The following is a 19,425-nucleotide window of genomic DNA, read 5'->3' as shown; positions in this document are numbered from 1 at the left end:
TGTACATTTCTTTTTTCAAAGTGTTTTTCATTTGAGAGGCAGAGGGACACACACACAGAGAGTCTGACAGATGCTTGCAACGGCTGGGGTGGGACCACGCTGAAGCTGGGATCCAGAGACTCAACTCAGGTTTCCCACAGGGATGGCAGGGACCCAACTACTTGAGCCATCACCTGCTGCCACCCAGGGAGTGCTCTAGCCAGAAGCTAGAATTGGAAGTGGAACTGGGACTTGAACCCAAGCACTCTGATATGGGATGTGGAGGTCTCAAAGAGAATCGTAACCATGAAGCCAAATGCCCACCTGCTCGGTGTACCTTTTCAATCTCTCTCAAATGCATTCCTTCTCCTCATCCCCACCCACCATCAAGAGAGCAGTGCCCTCCTCTTCCCGACTTTCATACGGGCAAATCGTTACAGGCTCCGTGAGAGTTTTCTCGAAGACACAACCCAGTAAGGTGAAGCTGCTCACCGGTTCACTGAAAGATGTAAAGCAAGGGACCGCCAGGTCCTCTGATTCTGCCAGCACTGCTGTGTTGCTTTGCAAAGCTCACTTCTTCAAAACAGGTCACAGAAATCGTCCTTGTTGACTCCCAGCGAGTTAGAATTTCTTTAAAAATAGCTCATTCCTCAAGTGCAAAAAATAACATCTAAGACGTTTGTTTAAGTGTGAAACACACCTTTGTCATGACTCAGAACAGGCTGAACGGAAGTTTATTAAACTTTCCAAAAAGAAACATTTCCCCTTAAACCGAGGAAGCCTGAGAGATGACAGCTTGGAGAAGGAGGGGGGTGAGCTGCAAGGAGAAGAAAAGAGACAGGTGGAGCCGAGGGAAAGCAAAAAAATCTTTGTCATTCCTACAGCTTTCACAAGCTCCTCTTTCCACCTTGAATGACCTTCCCCCTCTAGCAAGCTCGAGAATGTTCTAGTCCTCTTAGAAGCTTGATTGTCACCTCTGTGAAGCCTTCTCTGACCCCTCCAGGCGAACTTACTCACTCCCTCTTTGTTCTCCCAAGGCTGTATACACGTCCTCATTATTAGCCGGTGCCATTCAAGTTGTCAGTTACGGGTCTGTGTCCCTTCCCAGGCTGTGAACCTCCCATCAGCAGGGGCACTGTGTGTGTGGGGGGGTCATCTGTAAACCCCTCTGCCTGGCCCTGGGCCTGGCACGTGGTGGGGGTGGGGAGAGGCTGTTGATAAGAGATGGGCTTGATGCTCACCGGGAAATGCTTTAAACCCTGCTTTCATTCCTTGTTCTACGTTCCACGGGGCTCCTGACTCCTCTGCACCCCTCCCACCGCCAAATCCCTCAATCTGCTTGCATCTGAGCTCATTTGCTCTGCCTTCTGTGCCCTGGGAGAGGACTCCCTGCCCTCACTGCTGCTCCCCGTATCCACTAGATCCGACACCCTTCGCTCCTGCAATTATCTCCCTTTCTCCTGCATCATTGATAATTTTTCCTTTCTAGTGAGGTATTTCCACTAACACCCAACACTATAATTTCTCCCAACTAAACAATCACACATATGCACACGCACACACACAGCTTCATGTCCCTGCAATTATCTTCTCCCTTCAACCCCCTCCGCTCAGTGCCATTTAACCGTCTCAAGGTCGCCAGGGACTTCCACGTGACCGTATCAAAATGATCAGTTCCATCTCGGCCAGCCTCAGCCCTCCTGACTCCCTGGAAGGTTGTGGATCCCACAGTTGCACAAACGCTGGCACCCAGGACTCTGCACCCTACCCATCGTTCCACCTCACTGGCAACATCTAAAGGTTGGAGAACCCTGGGTTGGGTCTGCAGACCTCCTGACTATCAGACTCACTCCCCAAAACTCATGATTTGATGTAAAACCCTTCGACAACACTCAGACTTCTATCTGCAGCCCCAACCTGAACTCCAGACCTAAGGGCTAACTGCCCACTCAGCATATTCACTCAAAGGCATCCCTAACACATACAACAGCAACCTGTGATGCCTCCCCACTCAACTCCGCCTTCCCCAGCACCCCAACACCTCAATAAAGATCACCACATTTCGCCCAGTCCGTCAAGCCAGAGCTTTGAACTTCTTAATCTTTCCTTCTCCACACTCCACATCTGATAGTTCAGGAAATTCTATTCACTCTGTCTTCAAAATATCCCTAGATTGGACTTCACCATTTTCTATGCTACAACTGTTGTCTAAGCAGGGATCTCTTCACTGGTCTCCTTGTTTCCAGTCTATTTCAAACCAGTAGCTGGCTTGAAACAAAAGATCAGGCTCAGTCCCACAGATAATCTACCAGTGGTTTCTCCTCTTACATTTGAGATGAAATCCAAAATGCTTTCCATGGTCCATACAGTCTCACGTACAGACTCTTCTCCATCTCTCCCTCGTTCACTGTGCCCCAGGCACACTGGACTGCTTGCTGCTTCTCAAACAGATGAAACACTGTCCTGCCTCAGGGCCTTTGCACTTGCTGTCCTCTCTGTTCAGAATATACTTGCCCAACCTCCAAACATCTGCACGGCTCCTCTCTCACTTCATGCAGGCTTCTGCTAGATTCTACTCACTCCTGGAGGCTTCTTGGAGTATAAACGCCCTGTCTGAAATTCGCTTTCTAAATCCCTTATCCTGGTCTATGTTTTTTCACCTTTATAAATGTCACATTAAATGATATCTTTTTTTTCTAAAGATTTATTTACTTTTGAAAGGCAGATTTACAGAGAGAGAGAGAGAGAGAAAGTGAGAGACAGAGAGATTTTTCCACCTGCTGGCTCATTCCCCAGATGGCCACAATGGCCAGTGCTGGGCCAGGCTGAAGCCAGGAACCAGAAGGTCCACCCAGATCTCCCATGCAGGTGTCAGGAGCCCAAACACTTGGGGCACCCTCTGTTGCTTTTCCCAGGCCATTGGAAGGGAACTGGATCAGAAGTGGAGCAGCTGGGACTCGAACTGGGACCCACATGGAATGCTGGCACTTCAGGCTGAGGCTTCACCCGTTATGCCACAATGCTCGCCTCCATGATATTTTTTTTAATGTTATTTTCATCTACTTGAAGGGCAAAGTGACATGGAAGGGGCAGAGATTTTTCCATCCACTGGTTCACTCCCCAAATGCCTACAACAGCCAGGGCTGGGCCATCTTCCATTGCTTTCCCAATCCATTAACAGGGAGCTGGATTGGAAGTGGAGCAACCGGGACTCGAACTGGCGCTTGTATGGGATGCTGGTATTGCAGGTGGCAGCTTAACCCTCTGTGCCACAACGCACCCCCTCGCCATTCAGCTTCTTGCTAATGCATCCTGGTAGGTAGCAGCTGATGGCTGAAGTGCTTCAGCCCTGCTACCATGTGGGAGACCCACATGGAGTCCAGGCTCCTGGCTTCAGCCTGACCCAGCCCTACCCTAGCTGTTGCAGCCATTTGGAGAGTAAACCAGCAGATGGGAGATCCGTCCCTCCTTTTCTCTCTGTAACTCTGCCTTTCAAATAAATAAATAAATTGTTTAAAAAAGAAGAAGCAGCAGCTGGATCAGAAGCAGAGGTGCCAGCACTGGAACCAATAGTTCAATCTGCAACGCAGGCATCCCACGCAACAGCTGAACAAACTGCGCCACCACGCCTGCCCCAAATGGTGAGTTGATGTACTTGTTATTGCATGCCCCCACCCCAGCCCTAGACCTTTAACTCCACAAGAACAGTACTCCATCCGTGCCATTTATAGCTCCCTCTCCAACGTCTGCAAAAGTGCCTGCTAAACAAGAGTTGTTCCATAAACATTTATTGGGTGAATGGCTACCTCACTGATTAACTGACTAAACCCTCCTCTTTCTACTACCTCTGCATACGCCAGTCTTCACCGTCTTCTGCCTGCAAGCTGGATGGCAAAATAGGGCTACAAAGTCCTCCTATCAAATGCGTGCCTTCTGCAATTCAACTCTGCCCGCCTCCTTTCAAGGGGCAGTCTTCTCCCCCATGCACTGACTCAACAGAACCAGGCTTTGGTCCGCTACATGACTTCCAAGGCTAAGTTTGAAGAGACCTTGCAGGTTCTACCTCTGCTGTCTTAGACCACTGCCCCAAGACCAACAGGCTGAGAAAAAAGGCAAAGACGAAAGACCATTCGGAGGAAGAGATCCACTTTTTGCAGCTGAGCCCAACCTCCAGCTCACCTGCCAACTAAGGCAGCCGCATGAGGGAACATAGCTGAGGCTTGGAGAAGCGGTGCCAAGCTGCCCCACAGCCTCAGGAGAAGCAATCATTGCTTTAAGCCACCAGGTGTGGGGCTATTTTGATACACAGCCAAGATAACTGATACAATGTAAACAGTTCCAGTGGCCTACCCTCTGGATTCTCTTCTTCCAGTTCAGCTCCAGGGGTCAACAGAATGCTCATACCAACCTGAACTCCCAGTGGACTAACACCTTTGTGAAAAGTCTCCAGGAGCTCACCAACTTAGAGGCTAGTGCCAAGTGCCCCCGTGGTCACACATGAGACCCTGCGTGGTGCAGCCTCTGCAGGCCTCTTCGGCTTGCATCGCCAAGTGCAGAGGCACCCTCTGTGGGCAAGCAGCTCTCAGATGCTCTGTGCATCAGAATCCCCTGGGGAGCTTCAAAAACTTCCAGTGCTCAGGCTCCTCCCTAGAGACTCAAATTCACATGCTCTGAAATGGGACCCAGGCAACAGGATTTTTTATAAAAGCTCCCAAGCGGCTCCTGATGTGTAGCCAGAAGAGAACCACTGAGCTGGAGGATCCAACAGTGTATTTTAAAATTGCTGATCTTGCCTTCAAGGAAATTCTAAAGCTTCAGGAAAGATTAAATTACCCTCAGTGCCCTCTTAGTATTAAGTAAGTGATATTGTGTTCTAAGTTTTGGGAAATTGGTCATAGGCTATGAGAACATTCTTCAGTTATTTAAAACATTGAATTATCGACCTTTTATTTCTCCAGTTCTGAGACTCACCCTTTCTATAATGTGTTGCTTCTAAAGCATGCCCCATATCATTCATGTGCACTTTTAATGTTTCTTGATTTCATGAAAAAATCGGACTTAGATGCAAGATGTGTCTTGCTGGAGCAGTGATCACAGAGCTATCGCCTTCCGGGACACAGCATTTTCCTGTGTGCAGAGTGCTATGGCCTCTTTGATCCCAATTGATCTTCCATCAGCCTGGTGAGGTGAAGCTTTTTAACTTCACCTTACGTGTAATCATTGCGACGATTTATTGGGCATCTACCGCAGTTCTAAGGACCTCGCAGAGCCCCACAGCAACCCAAGATGTGACCAGGATTTACACAAGGGATGCTGAGACCTGCAGATGGTAACCCAGTTGCTCCCGGCCACCCAACTGGGGGGCTTGGGAAGTGTGCACTGTAGTCCCTGGGGCAGGGAGGGGGCGGTCCTCATAGGCTCTGGGGTTGTCAGCAGATGGTGGGCCCTCCTGCTTGATTCTTGGGATAAAGTGCAGGTGCTTTAATATGGCATTCAAAGACTCTTGCACCCTTTCCCAAACCTACATTGCGGTAGTAATGAGAAACCCAGAGCCCCCTTTCTCTGTAGAGGAAGCTCGGAATAAGGACCGGAGTAATTAAGGGTCTGCCATGTGCCAGGCTCTTTGCACAGGCGGCCTTTGATTCTCCCAACAACCTTGAGGGTGCTTGCAGGGGGCCTGTGCTGGTGTTGCTGCTCAGCACCTCCCCCCTTTCTTCTGATTCTTCTTTGGGTAACTGCCCTCACCCCCAAGCACCCTGTGTAGTCATAGCGGGGCTGTCACTCAAGATGTGCCTCCCGCCCCTGGGAAGGAGCTGCTGAGTGGGCCCCGCTGAGCTCACCACACTCTTCAGGGATTTGACTCTCACACCCAGCCACACACAGACAGAAAATTGGACAGACTCGAATCATCCCAGGGACAAGGCCCTGTCAGTAACAGGAATGGCAATCTTTGTTGAGAGTTGATGAGTAGAAGGCACAGTGATAAGAGCAGCACTGACTTTAATTCATTTCATCCTCACGGCACTTCCAAAGAGGGTGGCCCTGAGATGTTCCCGATCCACCCCATCTAACAGATGGACAAACTGAGGCAACAGAGCAAGGCCACACAGCCCTTCTGGGCAGAGCCACATCTGAACCCAGATGGTCTGACTCAGGGGACCCTATGCTCTGCCTGTCTCTACACAGCTTCTCAGGTATCCATGGGGGATGGGTTCCAGGACCCACTGTGACGACCCCAACCTGCAGACGCTCGAGTGCCTTGTGTAGAATGGTGTAGCATTTGGATATAACCTGTGCACATGCTCCTCTACCCCTTTATATATTTTTTTCAAATATTTTTATTTACCATATATTTCTAGAACACTTAAACTTTTTTTTTTTTACTAACAATAGGTGTACATATCTATGGGGTATTATGCAACATTTCAATACATGCCTAGTACAGATTAAGTGGTATGTAAATAGTTATTCTAGGGAATGACATGTTCAGTACGGCTGCAACTGTTTTTCCGAATCTTGTCAGTCTGCAGATGTGGACAGCACAGAGTATTTCCTTTAGATTCTGTTTCTGGAAACATTTCTTGCCGAGGCTGAGTCCTTGTTCTTCCTTCTTCAGCCATCGACACCCCAGACTTTCAATAAAATCTTTTACTCATAAACCAGAGTAGGCTGCTGTGGTTAAGAAATCCTAGCTAATTAAAGTATTATTCCGGCTTGCAGGGGAGGAACTGCAAGCTCTGGGGGAGTCGGACAGACTAAAACCAGCAGTTAGTAAGAGTAAGGATAACAGTCGTGGGAACGAGGGTCACAACAGCGGGCAGTCTCTGAGTTACTTAGCATTTAATGAGAGTTTACCACGAGGTGGGCTCTGTGTGGAGGGATTTGCATACGTTATTTCATTCAAACTTCACAACCACGATAGAAGGTAAAACTATTTCGATAGAAGGTAAAACTATTTTTAAAACAAATATTAATTCACACTCCACAAAATTCACTTTTTAAAAACAATTTTTATTTATTTGAAAGGCAGAGTGACAGAGAGAGAGAGAAAGAGGAGGGGGGGAGAGGGAGGGAGAGCGAGCGAGAGAGACAGAGGGAGGGAGGGAGGGAGGGAGGGAGGGAGGGGGATCTTCCATCCACTGGTTCACTACCCAAAGGCCACGACGGTATGCCATTGCATGCACACACTGTGTCTTGTTTATCCATTCATCTGTGGATGGACACTTGGGTCATTTCCACTTTTTGGCTCTTGTGAATTCTGCTGTTGGGAACACGGGTTACAAATATCTGTTCAGGTGCCCGAGTTTCACTTTTAGATGTCCGTCTCGGAGTGGACTTGCTGGGCCATAGGATAGCTCCCCGTTGTCCACAGCAGCTGAACTGCTTTACCTTCGCAGCAGCAAGGCAGGAGGGCTCCGCCTTCCCCACATCCTCCCCACCCTTCCCTGCATTTGGGATTGGAGCCAGAGCGGCGTCTAGCCCTGGCCGCACTCCTTTGCTTCCTTTGTTCATCAGTTGGGGGAGATGTGGGCTCATCCCACTTTTTGCAACTCATAGGAATGCTGCTATGAACAGCTGATGACAAATTCTGATGCGAATCTATGTCTGCATGGCTTTTCAGCACGTACCCAGCAGTGAAACTGCTGGGCCATCTGGTACCTCTGTGTTTAACTTTAACAGGGCAGGGCTCTTTTCCATATTGTAGATAAGGAAATGAGGTCCCAGGAAATTGGGTCATTCAGAGTTACGGAGCTACAGGGTGGTGGCAGGGCTCTGAGTCTGGTCTGGCTCTCTCAAGGGACTGGGAACAGACATCATTGTCCTTCCTTGTACTAAAAATAGCCACTCACAGTGTGGGACTCACCAGCAATTTTCGCCGCAGAGGAATTAACGCCACCCTTAACCTTCATTAAGACACACTTTTCACTATTTTTCTTGTTAATGACTACCATTTGTTGAATGCCTAGTATGTGTCTGGTATTTTATACACTCAGGGAAGCCTAGTGGGAGCTTTGGAGTTAGACAGCTCCCAAGTTTGCATTCTGCTCTTCTACTCCAGCAAACAATGTAACTTCCCTGAACTTCAGTGTCCTCATCTGTAAAATGGGAACAATAGTAACTACCTTACAGAATTATCAGGAGGTCTTATGAATTAGCATCATTAGATACAACTAAGAACAGTTGCATCGAGCTTGTTAGAGCAGCACCCGGGGCCAGAGCTGTGCCATAGCAGGTAAAGCTGTCACCTGTGGCACTGGTATCCCATATCCTGGCTGCTCCACTTCTCCTTCTCCTTCTTTTTTCGCCAGAGTTAGTGAGAGAGACAGAGAGAGAGTTATAGACAGTGAAAGAGAGACAGAGAGAAAGGTCTTCCTTCTGTTGGTTCACTCCCATAAATGGCCGCTGCAGCCGGCGCTCCGCCGATCAGAAGCCAGGAGCCAGGTACTTCCTCCCGGTCTCCCATGTGGGTGCAGGGACCCAAGCACTTGGGCCATTCTCCACTGCCCTCCTGGGCCACAGCAGAGAGCTGGACTGGAAGAGGAGCAACCAGGACTAGTACCCGGCGCCCCAACCAGGACTAGAACCTGGGTTGCCGGTGCCACAGGCAGAGGATTAGCCAAGTAAGCCACAGAGCTGGCCAGCTGCTCCATTTCTGATCCAGTCCCCTGCTAAAGTGCCTGGGAAAGCAGCAGAAGATGACCCAAGTCATCTTGGGCCCCTACACCTACGTGGGAGACCTGGAAGAAGCTCCTGGTTCCTGGTTTCCAATTGGCCAGCTCTGGCCATTGTCATCATTTGGGGAGTAAACCAGGGGATGGAAGATCTCTCTGTCTCTCCCTTTCTCTCTGTAACTCTGCCTTTCAAATAAAATGAATAAATCTTGAAGGAGGGGGAGGAGGGGGAGGAGGGGGAGGAGGGGGAGGAGGGGGAGGAGGGGGAGAAGGCGGAGGACCCAGACACATTTTACAGATGAGAAAACCGAGGCTTAGTGTTGTGATCTCTCCATGGTCCTGAAAATAGAGGCGGCAAGGATGATGCTTACTCATCTTTTTCATCTCTTGTTTCTGCTACTGGCCCATCCCTTGCTCTGTCCATTCCACCCATGGACAACTCAGACACCCGGAATTTCTCTATCCTGTTCCCCTTATGAAAACTTCCCTGCTCACACCCTGTTTACCCCCAAATCAGACTGTGTCTACCAGCATATCTCCTCCCCCAGGAGCTCTGGTGGCAGCATCAACATTTTTTAAAATATTATTTTATTTATTTATTTATTTAAGAGGTACAGTTACAGACAGAGGGAGAAAGACAGAGAGAGGTCTTTGATCTGCTGGTTCACTCCCCAAATGGCTGCAATGGCTGGAGCTGGGCTGATCTGAAGCTAGGAGCCAGGAGCTTCTTCTGGTCTCCCACACAGGTGCAGGGGCCCAAGCACCTGGGCCATCTTCCACTGCTTTCCCAGGCCATAAACAGAGAGCTGAATGGGAAGAGGAGCAGCCAGGACTCAAACTGGCACCCATATGGGATGCCAGCCCTGCAGGCGGTGGCTTAACCAGCTGAGACACAACACTGGCCCCAGGTTCAGCTTCTTAGTACCCAGCAGCTGGGCATGCTCCCAGGAACACAACCTGATGCAGTGACGAGGGCATGGGATTTGGTATGCAGAGTTCAAATTCTGAGTCCAGCGCTTAGGAAATGGCTCAATTCCCCTGATCCTCAGCTTCCTCAGACACCGAGCAGGCAGTCTTTGAAGGGCAGAACTTGAAAGCACCACTGTGAAGATCTGGGAGCGCGTGTGAAGTGTCTGGTACAGGTACTGGAGGGGCCTCTATAGATGCTCTTTCCCCTTCTTTGCCCCCTTTCCCCTTGCCTGTAGCAAGAAGACGCTGACGCTTCTGCAAGACAAAACTCAAAGATGGAGTCCACAGGGCAGGAAAACAGCTTGGCAGCTGGAGTGAGAGCAAGGAGGGTGCAGGGGTGGCAGAGATCAAAGCCTAAATTATGCAGATTATTCCTTTGTTCCTTGTAGTTTACACTTGGCTTGGCGCCTCCTGGGCATGAGCAGAGGCAAACTCACACCACTTGCACAGAGATACACAAAAGCACGCATGCAAACATGCACACAAATTAGATGCACATAATATCCTCCCTGCCACACTCTGCATGCACACACACACACACACACACACCTGGTCACAGACACAAATGCACGCTCACAAGTGATAATGTGCACACTCTGAACCCAAACTCACGCACATGCCAGGTAGTTATTCCAGAAGCTCACGTGCCCATGAACATGTGTGAGTGCACAACCATACCGGTCTGTGTAAGCACATATGCATACACACATACACAGGTTCACAACTAAAAGCCCACATGGGCGTGCACACAAATGCCTGCCCACGTGTGCAAACACTCCCTTTTCAAAGCCCCAATTCTAAATAGAAGCATAAGCTGCAACATATGTGCTTCTCTGTCGTTAAGGGAGAGGAAGCTTTAGAAAGATAATTGTGCAAAAGAATATAGAGAAATTGGCAGGGACTCCCAGCACTGTAGGAAAGGTTAAGGGATGGAGAGTGTCCAGCAGCTGGGTGAAGGGGAACAGGGGATAAAATGGCTCCTCTTGGGGGGAGGAGACAACCCTGAACCCAAATTAACCAACTTGACTCCAAATTAACCAAGCTTATACAAGGCACCCCCAAACCTATTGATCGCCATTGCTATTCACAAGCAAATGAGGTTCAATATAAACACTTAGCCCCTCCAGAAGGTCAGGCAGTGTTCTATTAACCCATTTAGTCATCAACAATAATAAGGTAACTATTTTTAAACAATATTTGTTACCAGGGCTGGCATTGCGGTGTAGTGGGTTAAGCTGCCGCCTGCAATACCTGAATCTTATCTTTAAAAATTTGTAAAGATGGGGGCCAGCACCGTGGCCCACTTGGCTGATCCTCCGCCTGTGGCACCGGCACACTGGGTTCTAGTCCCGGTTGGGGCGCCGGTTCTGTCCTGGTTGCTCCTCTTCCAGTCTAGCTCTCTGCTGTGGCCCAGGAAGGCAGTGGAGGATGGCCCAAGTTCTTGGGCCCTGCACCCCATGGGAGACCAGGAGGAAGCACCTGGCTCCTGGCTTCAGATCAGCACAGCGTGCCAGCCACAGCAACCATTTAGGGGGTGAACCAACGGAAGGAAGACCTTTCTCTCTGTCTCTGTCTCTCTCTCTCTCTGTCTAACTCTGCCTGTCAAAAAAAAAAAAAAAAAAAAAAAAAAAAAAAAAAGCAAAGATGGTTCCCATCAGTTTTGAGATGATTGGTTTGAAAGCAGGGTTAACACCCTGGCCTGAAGCGCCGGCATCCCATATGGGTGTATGGGTGTCGGTTCTAGTACCAGCTGCTCCTCTTCCAATCCAGCTCTCTGCTGTGGCCTGGGAAAGCAGTAGAAGGTGACCCAAGTCCTTGGGCCCCTGCACGCATGTGGGAAACACAGAAGAAGCTCCTGACTCCTGGCTTCAGATCGGCGCAGCTCCGGCCGTTGTAGCCAATTGGGGAGTGAACCATCGGATGGAAGACCTCTCTCTCTCTCTCTCTCTCTGCCTCTCCTCTTTCTTCGTAACTCTGACTTTCAAATAAATAAATCTTTAAAAGGAAGAAAGAAAACGCTTAAAAATAGCAATAAGTTCACTAACTCAGACAGAAGCAATATTAGTGTTTAGGTATATATTCTTCCAAACCCTTTTTCTATATGTAATCAGTCCCTCTTTCTCTCCATAGAGATTTTTAAGGGCTCCCACCAAATACAGGGCTTTAGCCATATTTTAAAAGTTGGCAGATACACAAATTTCACATTCACAACTGCAGTTCAATAACATTACTTTAAACAAAGTTTTAATCCTATGATGGGCTCTCTTGCTCATGCGCCTGTTTATACTTCCTTAATTATGTCCTGATGATATCCAAGGAATAGAATTAGATCCCTTTAAAATGGACTTTATTGAGAAACTACCCTTCTCAATTGGTTTTACTATCTGTATTGCCAACTTGCTCCGCAGAAGAGCTAAACAGAGTCCTGCCACGATTTGCAGTGTACAAGTCTTCTCCCACCACACTTGGCCGGGGCGTGCTACGCTTCAGCAAACTCTTCTCTTCTAAAGTTCATAGGCCAAAATATATCAGCAAAGGGCTGTTATCATTTCAATTTTTAAAAATATTCTTAAAAGGTGTTATTTGAGAGGCAGATATATATATATATCAATATAGATATAGGAGGAGGATATATCAATATATAGATATATAGATATGTATCTATGTAGATATATAGATATATAGAGAGAGGTCTTCCATCGACTCTCTGCCCAGATGTGGGAAACAGCTCAGGACCGGCAGTGAGGAACTCAGTCCAGGTCTCCCCTGTGGGTGGCAAAACTCAGGTCCTTGAGGCCATTGCCGCTGCCTCCCAGGGTCCACATTGGCAGGAAGCTGGAGTTAGGAGGCAGCACCAGGAATCGAGTCCAGTTACTTTGACATGGGACACGGAGATCTTAATCAGCATCTTACCCACTGCAAGGCTACACACCTGCCCCTAGCATGAATTTTCTTTTCTTTTTTCTTTTTTTTATTTGACAGATAGAGTTAGACATTGAGAAAGAGAGAGAGACAGAGAGACAGAGAGAAAGGTCTTCCTTCTGTTGGTTCACCCCCCAAAATGGCCGCTATGGCCAGCGTGCTGCGCCGATCCGAAGCCAGGAGCCAGGTGCTTCCTCCTGGTCTCCCATGCGGATGTAGGGCCCAAGCACTTGGGCCATCCTCCACTGACTTCCCGGGCCACAGCAGAGAGCTGGACTGGAAGAGGAGCAACTGGGACTAGAACCCAGCGCCCATATATGGGATGCTGGCGCCGCAGGCGGAGGATTAACCAAGTGAGCCTGGCCGCCGGCCTCAATGAATTTTCAATAAGGAACATGGGTGTGCATTTTTTCATATTTATTAGTCCATTCTATCATTTCTATTTTAATTGGTTTCCTTCACCTTTTTTAAACATAAAACATCACTTCACTACTCTTTCTAGTTATTAGTGGTAGAAACAGAAGTCAGATATTTAGAAAAATGAAATAGGATCATGTTCTGTCTCAATTTACAGGCTGCTCTCAAGTTATATGGCAGTAATTTCCCTATGTTCTTCATATTGTTTTTAAAACATGATTTTAATATATATGCAAATGTACTTACACCATAATTCATTTAATTGCCCTGCTTTGGACATCTCATGTCCTCCAATATTTGCTTTCTTTCTTTCTTTCTTTCTTTTTTTTTTTTGAGATTTATTTATTTATTTGAAAGGCAGAGGGAGGAAGAGAGGGAGGGAAGGAGGGAGGGAGGGAGGAAGAGAGAAAGAGAGAGAGAGAGAGAGAGAGAATCTTTCAGCTGCTGTTTCACTCTCTAGATGGCCACAACGGCCAGGGCTGTGCTGATCTGAAGCCAGGAGCCAGAAGCTTCTTCCGGGTTTCCAACGCAGCTGTAGGGGCCCAAGCACTTGGGCCATCTTCCACTGCTTTCCCAGGCTACAGCAGAGAGCTGGATCGGAAGTGGAGCAATCAGGACTCAAACCAGTGCCCATATGGGATGCTGGCACTGCAGGCTGCGGCTTTACCCACTACGCCACAGCACTGGTCCCCCAATGTTTGCTTTCATAGACAACAGAGTTAAAAATGACTTAATCTTCAATTTTTTCATGTTTAATTATTATTCTGAGTATAAATTCTTAGAGGCAAAATTTCTATATTAAAAAGTCATGAGGGGTTTTTTTCTTTTTCTAAAGCTTTTTATATAGATTATCAAATTCTATTCCAGTGAACACTGCCATTACCATGTGACAAACTACTTTAACATTCTTTTTTTTTTTTTTTTTTGACAGGCAGAGTGGATAGTGAGAGAGAGAGACAGAGAGAAAGGTCTTCCTTTTGCCGTTGGTTCACCCTCCAATGGCCGCTGCGGCCGGCACATCTCGCTGATCCGAAGGCAGGAGCCAGGTGCTTCCCCTGGTCTCCCATGCGGGTGCAGGGCCCAAGGATTTGGGCCATCCTCCACTGCACTCCCGGGCCATGGCAGAGAGCTGGCCTGGAAGAGGGGCAACCGGGACAGAATCCGGCGCCCCGACCGGGACTAGAACCCGGTGTGCTGGCGCCTAGAGAGCCGCAGCGCTGGCCACATTATATTTTTTTTAAAAAAGATTTATTTATTTATTTGAAAGTCAGGATTATACAGAGAGAGGAGAGGAAGAGAGAGAGAGAGAGAGAGAGAGAGAGAGAGAGAGAGAGAGAGGAAGGTCTTCCGTCCACTGGTTCACTCCCCAATTGGCCTCAATGGCCAGAGCTGGGCTGATCCGAAGCCAGGAGTCAGGAGCTTCTTCTGGTCTCCCATGCGGGTACAGGGGCCCAAGGACTTGGGCCATCTTCTACTGCTTTCCCAGGCCATAGCAGAGAGCTGGATCAGAAATGGAGCAACCAGATCATGAACCAGCGCCCATGTGGGATGCTGGCATCTCAGGCCAGGGCGTTAACCCACTGCACCACAGCGCCGACCCCACCTTAACATTCTTAACCACACTGGAGATGCAAAGTATTAGACAAGGGCCGGTACTGTGGAGGAGCAGGGTAAGCTGCCGCCTCCTGATACACCAGCATCCCATATGGTGACAGTTGTTTGAGTCCCAGGGGCACCACTTCTGATCCAGCTCCCTGCTAATGGCCTGGGAAGGCAGTGGAAGATGGCCCAAGTGCCTCAGCCCCTGCACCCACGTGGTAGACCTGGAAGAAGCTCCTGGCTCCTGATTTCAACCTGGCCTAGCCCTGGCCATTGTGGCCATTTGGGGAGTGAAACCAGTGAATGAAAGAGCTCTCTCTCTCTCTCTCTCTCTCCCTCTCCCTCTCCCTCTCCCTCTCCCTCTCCCTCTGTTGCTCTGCCTTTCAAACAAATAAGTAACTCTTACAAATAAAATTATTAAATCAGGGGTGGGCACTTGGCACAGTGCCTGGGTTCAGTCCCAGCCCCACTTCCAACTCTGGCTTCCAGCTAATGCACACCTGGGGAGGCAGCAGGTGACGGCTCAAGTACTTGGGTCCCTGTCACCCACATGGGAGACCTGGATTGAGTTCTGGCTCCTGGCTTCCAGTCCGGCCCAGCCCCAGCTATTGTAGGCATTTGGAAAATGAACCAGCAGATGGAAGATTTCTTTCTCTCTCTCTCTCTGCCTTTCAAATAAAAATGATCAATAATGTAAAAATTAGATTAAATAAGGAATTTTGTTATTCTCATTCCTGCTTTTTTGCTTACAAATGAGCCTGCCCACACGTCACCTTTCAATCCAAGAGTGTCAGATGGGGAGGCCTGTCTCCTTCCTTTGCTGCCTGGCACAGAGCTGGGCACCATGGCTCCAAACCACGCTTGTGACTCTTGAGAATTTCTCTCTCTCTCTTTTTTTTTAATTTATTTGACAGAAAGCCGGCGCCGTGGCTCAACAGGCTAATCCTCCGCCTTGCGGCGCTGGCACACCGGGTTCTAGTCCTGGTCGGGGCGCTGGATTCTGTCCCGGTTGCCCCTCTTCCAGGCCAGCTCTCTGCTGTGGCCCGGGAGTGCAGTGGAGGATGGCCCAAGTGCTTGGGCCCTGCACCCGCATGGGAGACCAGGAGAAGCACCTGGCTCCTGGCTTCAGATCGGCGAGATGTGCCGGCCGCAGCGTGCCGGCCACGGCGGCCATTGGAGGGTGAACCAACGGCAAAAGGAAGACCTTTCTCTCTGTCTCTCTCTCTCACTGTCCACTCTGCCTGTCAAAAATTTAAAAGAAAAATTTATTTGACAGATAGAGTTAGACAGTGAGAGAGAGAGACAGAGAGACAGACAGAGAGAAAGGTATTCCTTCCGTTGGTTCACCCCCCAAATGGCCACTATAGTTGGCGCTGTGCCAATCCATAGCCAGGAGCCAGGTGCTTCTTCCTGGTCTCCCATGCAGGTGCAGGGCACAAGCACTTGGGCCATCCTCCACTGCCTTCCCAAGCCACAGCAGAGAGTTGGACTGGAAGAGGAGCAACCGGGACAGAATCCAGTGCCCCAAGTGGGACTAGAACCTGGGGTGCTGGCACCACAGGGGGAGGATTAGCCAAGTGAGCCAAGGCGCCAGTCAGTTGTGATGCTTTTACCCTCTTTCCCTACAACCTTCAATGGCTCCCTACTACCTACAAAATAAAATGAAAGTTCCTCAGCCTAACATTGGAGATCCTTCGTGGTTTCACTCCAATCTTCCTTTTTAGCTTGATCTCCTCTGGATCCCCCAGAACTCACCTGCTTGTCCCCACGACGAATGTATTAACCATACCAACTCCTATCTGCTACCTCCCCTTCTGACATAAGGTCTTTACCCACACTATTCCTGTTGCTCGGAATCCCTTCTCTCTTCTCCACCTGGCAAAGGCATCCTGAGCCTTTGAGATCCAGCCTGACATCTATTTTCCTGATTCCCCAAAGATGGCTTCTGCCCTCTCCCAGGCTCCCCCTAACACATTGTTCACACCTCGTGGTTACTTGTCTGCATTCCCAGCTCCTTGTGTTCACATGTGCCTCCCCAGGGCCCAGACGGGTACCTGGCAGAGAGTAAGGGCTTTATGCCCGCTTGTTATTGGAGGGTTGTGTCTCTCACATAGTGCAGTATTCCACCACAGAACACACACTCTGGCACAGAGGCTGTCACTGCAGATGTAGAAATTCACACACCAAATTTCTCATCAAAACCTCCCCCAGGAATGCTGGGTCAGAGCAGTTGGCTAGCTGCTAAGGTGTTTAATAAAACCCCAGTTAATTAACAAGGAACAGATTCCTTTGTGGTTTGCTTCACAGCCAAGGACAGCACGAAGCTTGCTCGGGAGACAGAGCGGGCTTCATGGCAGGTTTCTGGTGAGACTTTGAGAGTCCAAAGAGGTAAAAGCAAACAGGACTCTGCTCTGCCCCATTTCTGAGTCTGCAATTCTCAGTCTCCCACCTTCTCGGGCTCTGTTGCTGGGAGAACAAATTAGTGTCGTCTCTTTGGAGAGCAGTGACAGTGTGACAATGTCCATCCACATTGTCCTAGCTCTCCACCAGGAGGGATCCAAGCTGCAGAAAGACTAGCTCCAGTGTGCAAGGAAGCAGGTGGGAGAATGAGTTGTTTGTGGAAAGAATAAGCAAATGGTGCTGTATCCAGCCGAAGAATCCAAGCAGGTGTCCAAAAGAATAAGGTAGGGGCCAGCATGGGTTAAGCTACCACCCGTGACACCAGCATCCCTTGTGAGTGCCGGTTCGAGTCGTGGCTGCTCTGCTTACAATCCAGCTCCCTGCTAAGGTACCTGGGAAAGCATCAGAAGATGGCCCAAGTCCTTGGGCCCCTGCTGTCCACACCGGGGACTTGGGTAGAGTTCCTGAGTCCTTGTTTCGGCCTGGATGTTGCAGCCATTTGGGGAGTGAACCAGCAGGTGGAAGATCTCTCTCTCTCTCTCTCTCCGCCACGCCCCCCCCCCCCCATTTCTCTGCAGGTCTGCCTTTCAAATAAACAAATTACTTTAAAAAAAAAAAGGGAATAAGGTAGATCCAGATGTTCTGAAATGAAAGTGAAATCTGAGGAGGTGGGATTGCATTTTTACAAAGCAATAGCAAAACTCTATACAAGGATGCACACACACACACACACACATGAGCTTGAATAGGTAGAAGAAAAGATCCATCAAGAGATACAGGTGACCTCTAGGGAGAAAACCATAAAGGAGGCAGGGAAATACCACCACTTTTTGCTGTCAGAACTGTGGGTTGTTTCTATTTTTATAAGCATATATTAATTTTGTAGTTAAAGGGGAAAATTGGCAAAAAGTCTTTTTTAAGTAAATGATGTCTTTTATACAAACACTTTATAGGAAAGACTTATATAAGTCTTTTATAAGCAAATAAAAAAATTTCCTTTTCTAAAGCTGTCTCCCGGCCATCTTTTCAACTTTGGTTTGCACAGATTCTACCCACAAATCATGTTTTCTTTTCAAGCATATCATATCCATTATGTGGTTTGATTGTCACAACAAACCCATGAGAGGGTACCATTATTGTCGTTTCCATTCTGTATATCGGGAAACCTGGATCCGTGAATTCCACTCTTCAATGTATCAAATTCACAAAGAAAAAATACCACACCCGATGTGGGTACAAATGTTAGGGAATAGACGCCCCGTATCCTGCCGGTGCCTGTCAACTGCCTGCTGCCGAACACCTGACAGCACGCATCCAGATCCTTTAAAACCTGCACACCCTTCATCTATCAATCCCTCTCCAAGAAATTTATCCCAAGGACATAATTAAGGACGTGCTCAGGGTTTCAGCTACCAGGATAATCATTTAGAAGATGCTTATGATACTGAAAAATTGGAAAGCACTTAAAAATCCAAGAATAGAAAATTACTTAAATAATTATGTTCCATTCATATGAGAAAAATACTATGAAGTCATTAAACAGTGGTGAAGAAGCAGAGTTAATGGCAGAGAACACAGTTTATGCTAAAAGTAGGTCACAAATAGTATGTATCACAGAGTCCATTTTGCTTTAAAAAAAAAAAAAAGCAAGCATATGTAATTCAGATGCATAGCCAAAAGGTGGAAGACTGCATACCAAAATTTCAGTTTTACTTACCTCTGGGGAGTGAGACTGCAGATTTTTAAAAACTTCCTTTTCTTAACTATTTTTATAATTCTCCTGCTAAATATCTTACAGTGAGAGTACATTGCTTTGAATAACCCAAAATTGCGTTCACCTTTTTTTAAGATTTATTTTTATTTATTTGAAAAACAGAGTGACAGAGAGGGAAAGACAGGGGTGGGTGGGGGAAAGAAAGGGGGAGAAAGAGAGAGAGAAAATCACTCCCCAAATGTCCGCCACTCTATCCTGGTCTTCCATGTGGGCACAGGGGCCCAGGTAGTTGGGCCATCTTCCACTGCTTTCCCAGTTGCATTAGCAAGGAGCTGGACTGGGAAGTGGAGCAGCTGGGATTCGAGTGTGTGCTCCGATAAGGAATGCTGCAACACTGGCCCCCGTACTAACTTTTTAAAGAAGTTCATCTCGGGGCTGGCGCTGTGGCAGAGCGGGTTAATGCCCTGGTCTAAAGCACCGGCATCCCACATGGATGCCAGTTCGAGTCCCAGGCCGCTCCACTTCCAATCCAGCTCTCTGCTATGGCCTGGGAAAGCAGTATTAGATGGCCCAAGTGCTTGGGCCCCTGCACCCTCATGGGAGACTCAGAAGAAGCTCCTGGCTCCTGGCTTCAGATCGGTGCAGCTCTGGTTGTTGCAGCCATCTGGGGAGTGAATCAGCAGATGGAAGACCTCTCTCTCTCTCTCTCTCTCTCTCTCTCTTCCTCTCCTCTCTCTCTCTGTACAACTCTGA

The sequence above is a fragment of the Lepus europaeus genome, chromosome 12, assembly GCF_033115175.1.
Source record: "Lepus europaeus isolate LE1 chromosome 12, mLepTim1.pri, whole genome shotgun sequence".
In the NCBI taxonomy this organism is placed as follows: domain Eukaryota; kingdom Metazoa; phylum Chordata; class Mammalia; order Lagomorpha; family Leporidae; genus Lepus; species Lepus europaeus.
This window is presented reverse-complemented; position numbering follows the sequence as displayed.